At 36.5% G+C, this 12,973-nt stretch overlaps 1 long non-coding RNA gene across 2 annotated transcripts in view; it reads right to left on the bottom strand.

The window, feature by feature from the left end:
* Window positions 1-12,973, bottom strand: part of LOC105087774 (uncharacterized) — a 697,491-nt gene that overhangs the window by 167,733 nt on the left and 516,785 nt on the right. For both annotated transcript variants that reach the window (XR_004138757.2, XR_837041.3), the window contains exon 4: window positions 8,977-9,110. This is a non-coding gene — a long non-coding RNA (uncharacterized LOC105087774). The remainder of the gene's footprint in view (window positions 1-8,976; window positions 9,111-12,973) is intronic.

Genomic DNA, 12,973 nt, shown 5'->3' with positions numbered 1-12,973 from the left:
AAGTTATGTCTTATCATCAGCGTCAGCATCAGGATTTCAGAAAGTAAAGGCAAGTGGGCACAGATAAGGCACAAAAGTCAATAACGTGTCCTGCCAGCAGTTCTAGATGAAGAAATTCTGAGTAGTGGATCTGCCCTCCATGGTGGTTACAGGATTAAAAGTGAACCCATCTCGAGAGTAAATAAGAAAAAACACTGTAGGCTCATCAGAGAGGGAAATTTTAAAAAATGACTGAAGTATAACTGACTTACAATATCATATTACTTTCAGGTGTACAACATAGTGATTCAATTTTTTTTACAGATTACACACCATGCGAAGTGATTATAAAATACTGACTATATTCCTTGTGATGTATGTGACATCCCAGTGACTTACTTGTTTTAAAATTGGTACTTTGTAGCTCTTAAGCCCCTTCACCTATTTTGCCCCTACCCCTGCCTCTCTCCCTGTGTTAACCACTAGTTGTTCTCTGTATCTGTGAGCCTGTTCCTATTTTGTTATGCTTGTTCATTTGCTTTGCTTTTTAGATTCCACATATAGGTGAAAACATACAGTTTTGACTTTCTCTGGCTTATTTCACTAAGCATAATGCTCTCCAGGTCCATCCATGCTGTTGCAGATGGTAAGATTTCATTCTTCGTGTGACTCAGTAATACTCCATTGTATGTATTTGCCACCTCTTTAACTACATATCTGCCGATGGGCACTTGGTTTGCTTCCATATCTTGCCTATTGTAAATAATGCTGCTATGAACATTGGGGTGTATATATCTTTTTGAACTAGTGTTTTTGTTTTCTTTGAATAAATATCCAGGAGTGAAAATGTTGGATTGTGTGGCAGTTCTATTTTTAATTTTTTGAGGAAACTCCATACTGTTTTCCAGAGTAGCTATACCAATTTACATTCCCACCAACAGTGTGCTAGGTTTCCTTTTTCTCCACATCCTTGCCAACACTTATTATTTCTTGCCTTTTTGATGATAGACATTCTGATATGTGTAAGGTGATCTCTCTTTGTGGCTTTGATTTGCATTTCCCTGATGATTAGAATGTTGAGCATCTTTTCATGTACCCATTGGACATCTGTAAGTCTTCTATGGAGAAATGCCTACTCAGGTCCTGAGAGGGAGAATTGTATGTTTTAGAGTAAAGATAAGTTATGGGAGTAAGTGATTTTACTCATTGTCTCTGTCCTAATGTAGCCTGAGAATTTTCTCTCACATGGGAGTTAGGTGTTCAACTCTAACTGTGCAAGGCATTGTGCTTAACTTTGGGGGAATAAAAAAAGGAATAAGGCTAATTCCTTGAATTTAAACATAGGTGCTTAGATCCTATAAATGTCAAAAAAAAAAAAAAAAATGGAGAACCAAAACAGAACCTAAGTGTGGAAAATTGAAGGGACAATAAACACTGAAATGGTCATCTTTCAGCTGGCCACTGAAGGGTGGGATCAACTTTATCCGCTTGACATCTGGATTGAGGCACACTGACCTGTGGCATTAATCATTTTTTACTGCACTGAGATTTGAGTAAAACTCTCAAAATTATATGAAGGATAATTATGAAAATAACTATATGAAATATGACATTGAGTCTATTGTAGAATGTGGCCAATGACTTTGCTCTTTATAGCATAGGATCCTGAGAGAAACTGCTGTCTAGTCTTAGTTTCAGAAATATTTCTCCTTAATCATTGGTTCATTGTATGGACTCTCTAAATTGTGTAAATGACCAGGTTTTAATTTTAACACAGTCTGTTTGAAATGAAATGCTTGGCCCAGCCACGTTCTGGTTTCATTTGCTAGTCCTAGTCTTGTTTTCCTTTATTCTTTTGCCCCATTCTTAGGTCTGCTTATTACATTTTGTCTATCTTGCCTTTCATCTTTTCTACATGAAGTAGGGTAAACATGGCTTAAGAAAAAAAACAAAACTTAAAATGGTGAAAATATAGTTACGAAGTATAGTCAGCCTGGAGGTAACCAGAATGTGAACAGAGATGTGATTTGTCAGAAACTGTAATACCCTTTCAAACATAACATTTCTATAGAAGCTCCATTAAAAAATAAATAAATAATAAATAAACCTAATTACCTCCCCCCTCCAAAAAAAAGAACAATAAAGATTACTTACAGAATTTTACAGACAACCTCTGAATTCAGAATTTTGGCTACCTCTATGCTAAAATCTTCAGTGACTATACATTCCCTACTTTTTTTTTTTCCCAGGTCCACTCTAATTCAGTATGACCTCATCTTAACTTGATTATATCTACAAAGACTCTATTTCCAAATAAGGTCACATTTATAAGCACTGGGGGTTAGGCCTTGAATTTGAACATATCTTTTTGGAAACATAATTCAACCCACAGCAAACAGTAACGGTACAGCAAAAATTATACTACAAGCCAGGTTTTGCTCTTGCTCTCCATTGAGTCTTGTTACAAACTCCCTACTTCTCATCTCAAGTAGCTGTACAAGTTCATAGTTCCACACTCATCTCCCAATATTTCCACTCTCAGCGATTGCTGCTCTGCCTCTGCTTTTGTATCTGAATTCTCCCTCATGGGATAGTCCCTTTTGATGAATGAGTCATTGGCTGAGATAACCAGATGATTATTTCAGTTGTTATATGATTCCTCCTTCCAGATGACCAAATCTGGACTCCAGTGAGCAAGAGATAACCACATTTCCTCATGGATTCATGTCATGGAATGTTGATGCCACCACTTGTCTCAGACAGAGGATCCCACACAAGGCTTAATCCAAGTAAGGGGTCTTCGCTGACCCTTTCCCAGTATGTAACAGTTACCAACATAACATGCATGGAATTTGGAACTGGATCGAGATGAGTTTAACCTCTGATTTTGAAAATACTGGGGCGGACTGCTGTACCTGGTCTTGGAGAGGCTCAACCATGTGTAAAACTGAGTCCCAGCTTCCCTGACACTCCAAAGACTAAAGTGGAACAACTGTGAGTTCCATTAGTCGCATAGGAAACATACTAGTTCATCAAAAGAGATAAATTGTGTTCACATACAACTGTATAGTAATTGAACAAAAAATACATTCTGGTTTTGCCTCTCCTGAAGTGCATGAATTCACACATTAATTCAACCCTTAAAATGTGTTCATGTTAAAAATGAAGGAAAAAACACCTCACAGTTTGGTTGTGAGAAATGAAGAAAATATTAAAATTTTTGTCACTGTTCTAGCACACAATAGATGCTCAATGAATGTTAGTTCCCACTCTTCCCACATAAACAGCAATAGAGCTCACAGTGTCATCAGTATCATTCTATTATGCTCTGCTTCAGGACAGGTTTTCAGGGCATGTTTACATTTATTTTGTAAAATATTTATGCCCATGATATTCCTAGGAATTTCCTTTAATTTCTTTCAGTAATAAATATTTGTTTACATAGTTATTTTTTCTCCTCTACCCAAAATTATTCACCAGAGTTCACACAGGTTTTGCAAGCCAGATCCCTGAGACTAACCTTTCCAACCTAGCTAACCCAACATTTTTCAAATTAACAGATTGAGGTGATGCATAGAATTACAGTAGGCATTTTCCTCTTCTCTTAATTTTTAGGTCCCCAAAGGCTACCTGAACACCTAGTGTGAAACCTGGAGGCAGAACATCATTATTTAAAATACGAAAAATCTCTCCAGTTGTTGGCCAAACCTCCTTTCCAGATACAGGACAAAAGCAGCAAGGCCATAACAAAATGCCAGAAAATTTATCTGAAAACTTCAATTAAAGAAATACGATTTTTTTTCAGACATTATCAAAGGTTGACAATGCAATTTAGATTGCATACTAATTTCAAAAATTGTCATATCCAAGTGATAATCAATATGGCTCATTTGTTTGTAATTTATAAATAATGATAACATATTTGCAATAAAGTAGTTAGCTTGTTTTTTTAATAAGACCAAATATCTATTCATTCACATTTGAAAGCAGATAATCTACCAGAACTCATTTTGAAGTTGGTGGAAGAAGTTGAGAAGAGAAAAAAAAACTTTTCAGAATAGGGTTCAGTTAAACATTGCTACATTATTTAGATAAACAATGTAACTGACAATAAAAGGAAAATGACATACCAGTAAATGTTTATTTCCTTATAATTTACCCTCCCTAATGGATATCAATCTTAACCTGCCATAAACTAAATTTAGTACCCAAGTAAGAATGCTACAACTCTCTTTATATTATCAGTAACACAAGCATGATTGCAGAATTTGTATATCTTGAAGTTTATAATATTTCCTGCTTTGTGAAATCAGGATAAAAATCTGCTTTCATTAGTAAGTTTGGGGTTTTAGGGTCAAGGCAAGTGGAGACTCAGAGTGACAGCTTTTGAAGAGTTAAATTTGTATGTTGCTTTAAAACATCTAATCTAGGCTTGTGTGCTTGTGAAACATTGGAAAATGTCATTGTAATATTGATGTATGCTTCCCTAACATGTAGCATATTTTTAGTAACCTCCTCAAAAATATTTTCCGTAATTGTATTATTTCTATTTTCTGTCTTGCTGTTTTATTCAAATAAGTTATCAATCTAGTTTCTTATTCTTTTATGAAACTGTGCTACATTTTGCACACGTGAAGTCTGCACATCTACACATATTTTTTTTCCCTTTTACTTTTAAATGCTTCTGGGTGTATTTCCTAAGAATAAGAATATTCTTTCATGACCACTGTATAGTTAAAATTTTAGAGATTTTTATATTGATTCACTATGTTTTCTGCTCTACATATTCCAATTTTGTCAATAACATTCTTTACGGCAACTTTTCCCTCTACAGTCCAAGATCCAGTCCAAAATCACACATTGTGTGTAGTTTCCTTCTGAATCTGGAACACTCTTCAGCTGTTAACTTTCATGACAGAAACAGTTTGGAAGATTACAGACCCTCTCTTTTTTCTTTTTCATAATGTGTTTTAATGGGTTTGTCAGAAATTTCCTCACATTAGTTTCACATTTAGATACATATCCTGGCTCTCAGTGCTATATAAAACATACCGTGCCCTATTTAAGGTATCATATTAAGAAGTTCACATATGTCTGTCTGTGCCTCAATGTTTTATAATTCATTACTCTCCCTGTTTAATTATCTTGTTCCAGGCTTGGTTAGTGGCATCTCCTTCAGGCTATGATGGTGTCCTTTTAACAAGTCATCATTTCTTTTTACACATTTTTACTTTCTGGCATAAAAAAATTAGTCCAGACTCAACTTACCCAGTTCTGGACCATGAATTGGTAAATTACCTGAGGATTCCTGTTCAATTTTTCATGGAGAGTGTTAACAGAGATGTGTGGGTTCTACATACGCTCATTGCCACTGAAGTTTCTTATGGATGCTTGCAACAGAGAGTAGTAGTATTTATAACATAAATTCATACTGATACATCCAACTGTAATCCATCTCAACACTATTCTTCCTTCCCTCATGCCTTGCTGCCATTTTATATATTCTTTCATCTATAATGAGGACCTTGGCTCCCAGCAATATTAATATACTTATTTTCTCAAACCTATAAATCCTCTGTAATAACCTGAGAATTGTTTCATCCATACTACTACAAAAAAGGAATTCTACATAAAGAGCTCAAGATTTCTTTGCATTTCTCTCCAAATCTCCATATCCCACCCCTGGACTAAGGGTATAAAGTCACATACTGTGTTCTAGGTTGCTGTGATTAAATTTTCTGTTTTGTTCAGCTTTTTATCTCTTTGATGCAATATTGAAATAGTTGAGTTCATTTGTTTCAGTTTTAGTTTTTTTATTCTCACTGTTGTTGACTTATTTTAAATTTCTGAATGTGTAAAACATTAACTTGCTTCCAAGAGTCAAAACTATGTGAAAAGGTATACTCATAAAGTGGAACTCCTTTTTTCCCTTCTCCTTTCCACTCATACCTGGCCTGTAATAATTTCATAGTTTTCTGGTTCATCTTTCTTATATTTTCCTGTGAAAAACAGATATATGCATGCTTTCTTTATATATATATATTTTTTTCTTTTGCCTTTTTTTTTTTAATTTAACAATTTATCCTTAGGGGAGAAAGTGGGAAAACTTTTAAAGAGAGAATGAATTTTGCAGCATTCACATCCTAAAACACACATTTAGAACTCAATGCCTTCCATGCCTTAGTTGCAGAAATGACAAAATTTGCCCTTTTGTGTAGAGCTTTCTAAAGTCTGGTTTTGATAATTTGCAGACATGTAAACTAAGGAATACTTTTTGCTGCCATTTCTAATCCTATTTGAGTTTTCTAGTGGATTCTGAGAATCATATAAAATTTTTACATAAGCAAACAATGCAGTAAATCACTGCATGTGTGTGTGTGTGTGTGTGTGTGTGTGTGTGTGTGTATACAATTCCCTAACCCTAGTAAACAAATTATTCCTATGGCATCAATATGAATTATATTATTCTAAGTAGAACAAGCCACTCAGGAAGCACAGTTTTACTCAACACTATTGCTTCTGGATGAACTGTAAAAATGTCATTGCAACCTTTTCCAGATTATCTCAAGTTTATAAAATAATAAGAAAAAATGGTTTTTAAATAGATGTTACAAATTATTTTTCCTTGATGTTTCTTGATATTTACTGCCTAAATGTCCTGTTGAGAATTAAAAATTGAAAATACCATTCTGTGAGGGTTACGTTACATTAAATAAAAATTTTTAACATAGATTTTCCTTATAAAATCATGATTTTCATAATAAAAGAGATGACACTACAAACACATGCTTCCCCTTCTGAAGAAAATAAATACATTCAAGCTTCCTAGGATTGTTTCTCTGTTCAAGAAAGAGAGTTAAATGCTAGTTGATTTAGAGTATTTGCCAAGGGTTTTTTTGAAACTCTATGATTTACGTTAAAGAAATTTGCCCAGCAGAATATGGTTTAACAGAGGCTAAATTAGAGAAAATTCAATTCACAAATCGAGTTTTCTTTCAGTCAAGCTCTTAGATCTTGCTAACAAGCATCCAAGTCCTGACAGTTCAAAATGAGGGCTTTTCTTATCAACAGTACTGCTCTTCCGTGCCTTGTGATGAATTTTTTAAAAAGGAGGTGAAGACAGTGCTCTATCATCAAACTCTGTTATTCTATATAAAAACTTAGTCAAACACATCTTCTTCTCTCCTTTGAGAAAAACATTTTTGCTGAGCCATTTCAAACTGTATATTAGTTTTGTTTATAGACATACTTTTAATTACATCATATTAATGATAGTCAATCACAGCTCTACAAACTATATAAAGGTATTCAATAAAGACCTGATATGGTTTTGTGAATTAAGTTTCTGTGATAAGCTTACAAATGGAAATACTGCTCCACAGCATGCTGATTCTGTGTAATAGGCCATCCCGCTACCAAAACCACACAGCAATTAACACCAAGCTTTGCCACGTTCCCTGAATTTCTGCTATTAAAATGTTTTAATTTAACCATTTATTGACAACACATATTCTAATTCTGAGGTGGATCAAATTAGGATTCTATCCCTAAATAATAAGCAGACTGGTTATGAAATCAGATCTGTTTCAGTCATTATATAAGAATTAAATGGTAGAGATTATGATTCTGCTAGTAAAAATTCTTTAATTGCTTTTTTTTCCTACTATGGAATAGAATGCGGTTATGTATTTGAATGAGGAACAGGTGAACCAAAATCAAAGACAGAAAATTCTTCTTCTTACAATGAAAGTGAAACGGAGCAAGGGGTTTTATTCTGAGCATTTTCTTACTTTTCAATTTTATATATACAGCCTACTTTTGTACAGCCAGGAGTGAGGATCTTCTTGTATCTGGCTCATGCTTTAATCTTCTGTGCTCTAATATTTCATGTCAGAGTGAAACATTTTAAAGGAAAGTGGGTGCTGCCAAAAAAGTTTCTGACTGCCCATTCAGGATAATAGTTATTATGAGATATATTAGGAGGAAAAAAATCTTTAGCTTTAATATGAACATGCATGCCAATACTTAAATGTTCATACATCAAATTAAGCTTCTCATTTCTTTGAGAAATGGCCTAGAGCACATATAAAGTTAAATTACAGAACAGAGCTCTAAAGAAATGTGTGCATTAACGATTATCATTTGTCATGGATCTACCTAATAGGAAATATACAATATAATCTTAATTGTAATGAATTTTTTAAAAAACCTGTGTAGCTAACTATACCATTATTAATAAGCAAGAATGTTTGAATTTAGACATCTTAAGTATATGTAAATTTCTTTAAGACAAATGTAGGATGTCCAGTTTCTGGTTCAGCACATAAGTTGCTTAGAAGCTGCTATTCCACGCTAACAGGAAGTAAAAAACTGAAAAAACTGAAAAAACTGAAAAATCAATAAGTCTTTTTGGTTCCTTAAAAAAAGTGATGTCAAAAATTAAAGAGACAGGCAGATACAAAGAATCAGAACTTACCAGAGTAAACACTCACGAGCAGAAGACTTTGTAGGAACTGGTACCTCACTAGGAAAACCTGAACTGTGACTGCTGAATGCTGAAGGCTCGGTCTAGGAGGTTTCTGGGAGGAAACTCCAGAAAGACCCAGTCACAGGGGGGGATCCCATGATTTGGGGAGCTTTACTTCCAGAATCTCTACCATGTCCTTAGAATAAATGCTGGAGAAAAGTCTCCTCATGCTTCCAGTCGGGGTAAGGAGGAATTAGCCATTTTGACATATATTTTGACATAGAGGAAAGGAATTGAAACAATATTTGAAGCAATAATGACTGAGAATTTCCCCTAAATTAATATCAGATACCAAACCACACATCCAGGAAATTCAGAGAACATGAAGCAAGATAAATATCCACCCCCTCAAAAAAATATTACTAGGTATATCATATTCAAACTGCAGAAGATCAACGAAAAATCTTGAAAGAAGCCAGAGGGGAAAAAACCCTTTTCTATAGATGAGCAAAGAATTACATTAGACTTACAGGGAGCTGGCTCACTCACTGAGGCTGAGAAGTCCCATGATCTGCAGTCAGCAAGCTAGAGACTCAGGAGAGCCACTCGTGCAGTTTTGATTCACTTCTGAGTTTGAGTCCAAGGCAGGAGAACAGAATCCCAGCTGGAAGACAGTAAGGCAGAGAGAAAGCAAATTCTGCATTACTCAGGCTTTTTGTTCTATTTATGCCTCTAGTGTTTGTATGAGAGCCACCTAACTGGGTAGAGCAATCTGCTTTCCTCCGTCTACCAAGTCAAATGTTAATCTCTTCTAGAAACATCTCAATAGATACACTCAGAATAATGTAACCAAATTTCAAGGCATCCTGTGGCCTAGTCAAGTTATACATAAAATTGGCCATTACAAGTTCCCCCTTTTGTCAACTTGGCATCCATATGCATCTCCTTAAACCATATTTAATCTCCAAATGAAAGTAACAGCAGGGTCATAATTTTACCTAAAATGATACAGCTATTATGCATACAACTGAAAACACACTAACCCCTTTCCCAGAAGAGAAAGTAAAGTCCTTGCATGATGTTTACCCTTTTCCATGATATCATGTAATTAAAATACTATGATGTAAAATTAAAAATACTATGATTTAAAGTCAATGAAACTTATGTTACATGATAAGGGAATCAGAGAGAGAAGAAAACAAAGATACTTTCTTACTGTATATGTACATTTAAGTATATAGATACATATTTTATATATATTCATAGATACATACACATACATATTTATAACAAAATAAAGAGAAAATATTTATTGAAGTTACAGTCCTTATTTCTGTAACTGGTTACATGGTTGTAGCTGGTATTTATAACTACCTTCTTCCACTGCCCAGTGTATTCCCTTTGCATGCAGCAAGCAACTCGGCTGGTCCTGGTTCTTTATCTGGTGTATTGATCTAAACTTTCATTCTCGAAGAGCCTGGACAATTAGTAGTCCTGCTTGGACAGGGTTATTTTAGTTTTCCTTTGACCTTAATCACAGGGCGTGGTAACACTAAGAGACACCCTAAGGGATATCTTATTTTCCCCTGCTTCACTGGAGAGTAGCAGTCCAATTTCCACTTGGTAGTCAGGATCGATCACTACAGCCAGCACAGTAACTACCTTCTTTGCCTAATTATTCAGTGGCATGCAGAGTCCAGAGTGGCCAGCTGGCAGTCTTCATTTCCAGTTCAATGGCATCATTGTGTGTCTCCTTAGGGAAGTATTTCTCGCCGGGGAATTCAGACCTCTGGGTCAGCAGAGCATAAGATTGTAGAACCTGGAAGCAAAAATTTTGCTAGGGGGTCATTAGGGGTAAAAGTGAGTGATGTCACTCCCATTTCCACTCCTTGATTCCTGGACCAGTGAACCTTGGCTACAGGACAGACAGGATCATATATCGGATGCTGATTCAGAACACATACAGCCTTCTGCAGAACCTTGCTCATGGCTTGCAGGGTATTACCGCTTAACTGGTGCTGTAACTGAGTCTTTTCTTAATGCATTTTTTTCATTGAAGTGTAGTCAGTTTACAGTGTTGTGTTAATTTCTGGTGCACAGCATGATGCTTCAGTCATACATGAACACATATATTTGTTTTCATACTCTTTTTCACCATAAGTTACTACAAGATATTGAATATATTCCCTGTGCTATACAGTATGAACTTGTTGTTCATGTATTTTATATATAGTAGTTAGTATCTGCAAATTTCAAACTCCCAATTTATCCCTTCCTACTCCCTTTTCCCCCAGTAACCATAAGTTTGTTTTCTATGTCTGTGAGTCTGTTTCTGATTTGTAAATAAGTTTGCCTTTTTTTTTTTCAGATTCCACATATAAATGATATCATATGGTATTTTTCTCCATAAGACTATTCTAACACTCTGAAAAAGCCAGCTTCTTCAGGATGGTGGGGAACATAGTAAGACCAAGAAATTCCATGAGCATCAGCCCTTTGCCACATTTCTATTGCTGTAAAATAAGTTTCTTGATCAGAAGCAATGTTGTGTGGAATACCATGACAGTGAATAAGGATTCTGTATACCCATATTTGGTAGATTTTGGGAGAAACATTGAGTACAGAGGAGGAAAATCCATATTCAGATTTTCAGGAGGAAAATCATATTCAGAGTATATTCCTATAAGAACAAAAATCTGCCCCTTCCATGATGGAAGGGGTCCAGTGTAATCAATCTACCACCAGGTAGCCTGTTGATCACCTTGGGAATGGTGTCATATTGGGGACTGTGTGTTGGTCTCTACTGCTAGCCAACTGGATATTCAACAGTGGCTATAAAACCAGGTCAGCTTTGGTGAGTTACTTGTCCATGTTACTGAACCCATATGCAATTTTTATCCCTGCCACCATGGCCACTTTGCTCATGAGTCACCTGGGCATTGAAAGGGGGACTAGAAAGAGATGCTGACTAGTACCCACAAAATGGGTTATTCTATCCACTTGATTATTAAAGTCTTTCTATGCTGAGATCACCCTTTGCTAGAACATTTATATGTATGCAACTATTTTTACACTTTTTCCCACACAGAGATGTCTATCAACATACCTCTTTCCCAAATTTCCTCATCACCAGTTTTCCCCTTGTGTTCCTTCCAAGTCCCTGACCATCCAGCCAAACCATTGGCCACGGTCCATCAATTGGTACATAATTGCACATCTGGTTAATTCTCTTTCCAAGCAAAGTGAGCAACCCAGGTGCATTGCTTGAAGTTCTGCCAATTGGAAGAATTTCCCTTCACCATGGTCCTTCAGGGGACCAGACAGAGGCTGTAGCATACAGCTGTCCTCTTTTAGGTGGTACCAGCATTTGGTGTAGAACCATCTGTAAACCAGGCCTGAGCCTTCTCTTTCTCTGTCATTTAATTATAGGGAATTCTCCACAAGGCCAAAAGTGCAAGCTGGGAGAGAGAAAGCAATGTAGCAGGAGTTACAACCCTGGGCATTTGGGCCACTTCTTCATGTAACTAACTTGTGCCTTTAGGGCCTGTTCAGCCCAATCAAGATCCACATCCACTTTTTGATGGAGGGTAGCTGTGCACACACGACTTTATCTAGCTTGGTGGATCAGATCACACTTGGTTCTGCTGGGCATCTCAGGTCACATGGTAACTTGGTGGCTCATGGTTAAATGTTCATTCTCTTCTACGGCTCAGTAGTAGGCCAAGAGCTGTTTCTCAAAGGGAGTAGTTAACCATAGTGATGGCCAGGTTTTGCTTTAAAATCCGAAGGGCCTGCACTGTGATCCATATATAGGGGCTTCCCAAAGGCTCCAAACAGCATCCTTATCTGACACTGACACTGCAGGCACCACTGATCTGCTGGATCCCGGGGACCAGGGAGCAGACCTGCTCACAGAGCAGCCTGAGCCTGTTGTAGACCCTTCTTTTACTCTAGGCCCCACTTAAAATGAGCAGCTTTTTGGGTCACTTGGTAAACTAGTTGGGGTAAAACACCCAAAGGAGTATGTTGCCTCCAACATCCAAAGAGGCTCACTAGGCACTGTGGTTCTTTTTTGGTTGTAGAAAGGGCTAAATGCAACAGCTTATCCTTTATTAACAAAGATCCTTCACACCGGTGAACCCCTAGAAAGTTTGCTGAGACAGAAAGCCCCTGAGTTTATGTGGGATTCATTTCCCCAACTCTGACGTGCAAATTTCTTACCAGTAAGTCTAGAATAGCTAATACTTCATCTCCTGAGGTGTCATAAGCAAGCCATCAATGCAGTAAGCCGGTGTGATATCTTGCAGAAGGAAAAGGCAGTCAAGATGCCCGTGAACTAAATTAAGATGTTGGGCTGGGGAGCTGATATATCCCTGAGGTAGGATAACAAAGGTGAATTGCTAGAATTTGCTGGAAGCAAACTGCCTCTGGTGAGCCTTATTGACAGGGATAAAGAAAAATGCATTTGTTGGGGCCTGCTACCTGGGAGCACATCACTGGATGAAATTATGTTTATAAAAACACTTA

Source organism: Camelus dromedarius, chromosome 2 (genome assembly GCF_036321535.1).
Source record: "Camelus dromedarius isolate mCamDro1 chromosome 2, mCamDro1.pat, whole genome shotgun sequence".
In the NCBI taxonomy this organism is placed as follows: domain Eukaryota; kingdom Metazoa; phylum Chordata; class Mammalia; order Artiodactyla; family Camelidae; genus Camelus; species Camelus dromedarius.
This window is presented reverse-complemented; position numbering and strand designations above follow the sequence as displayed.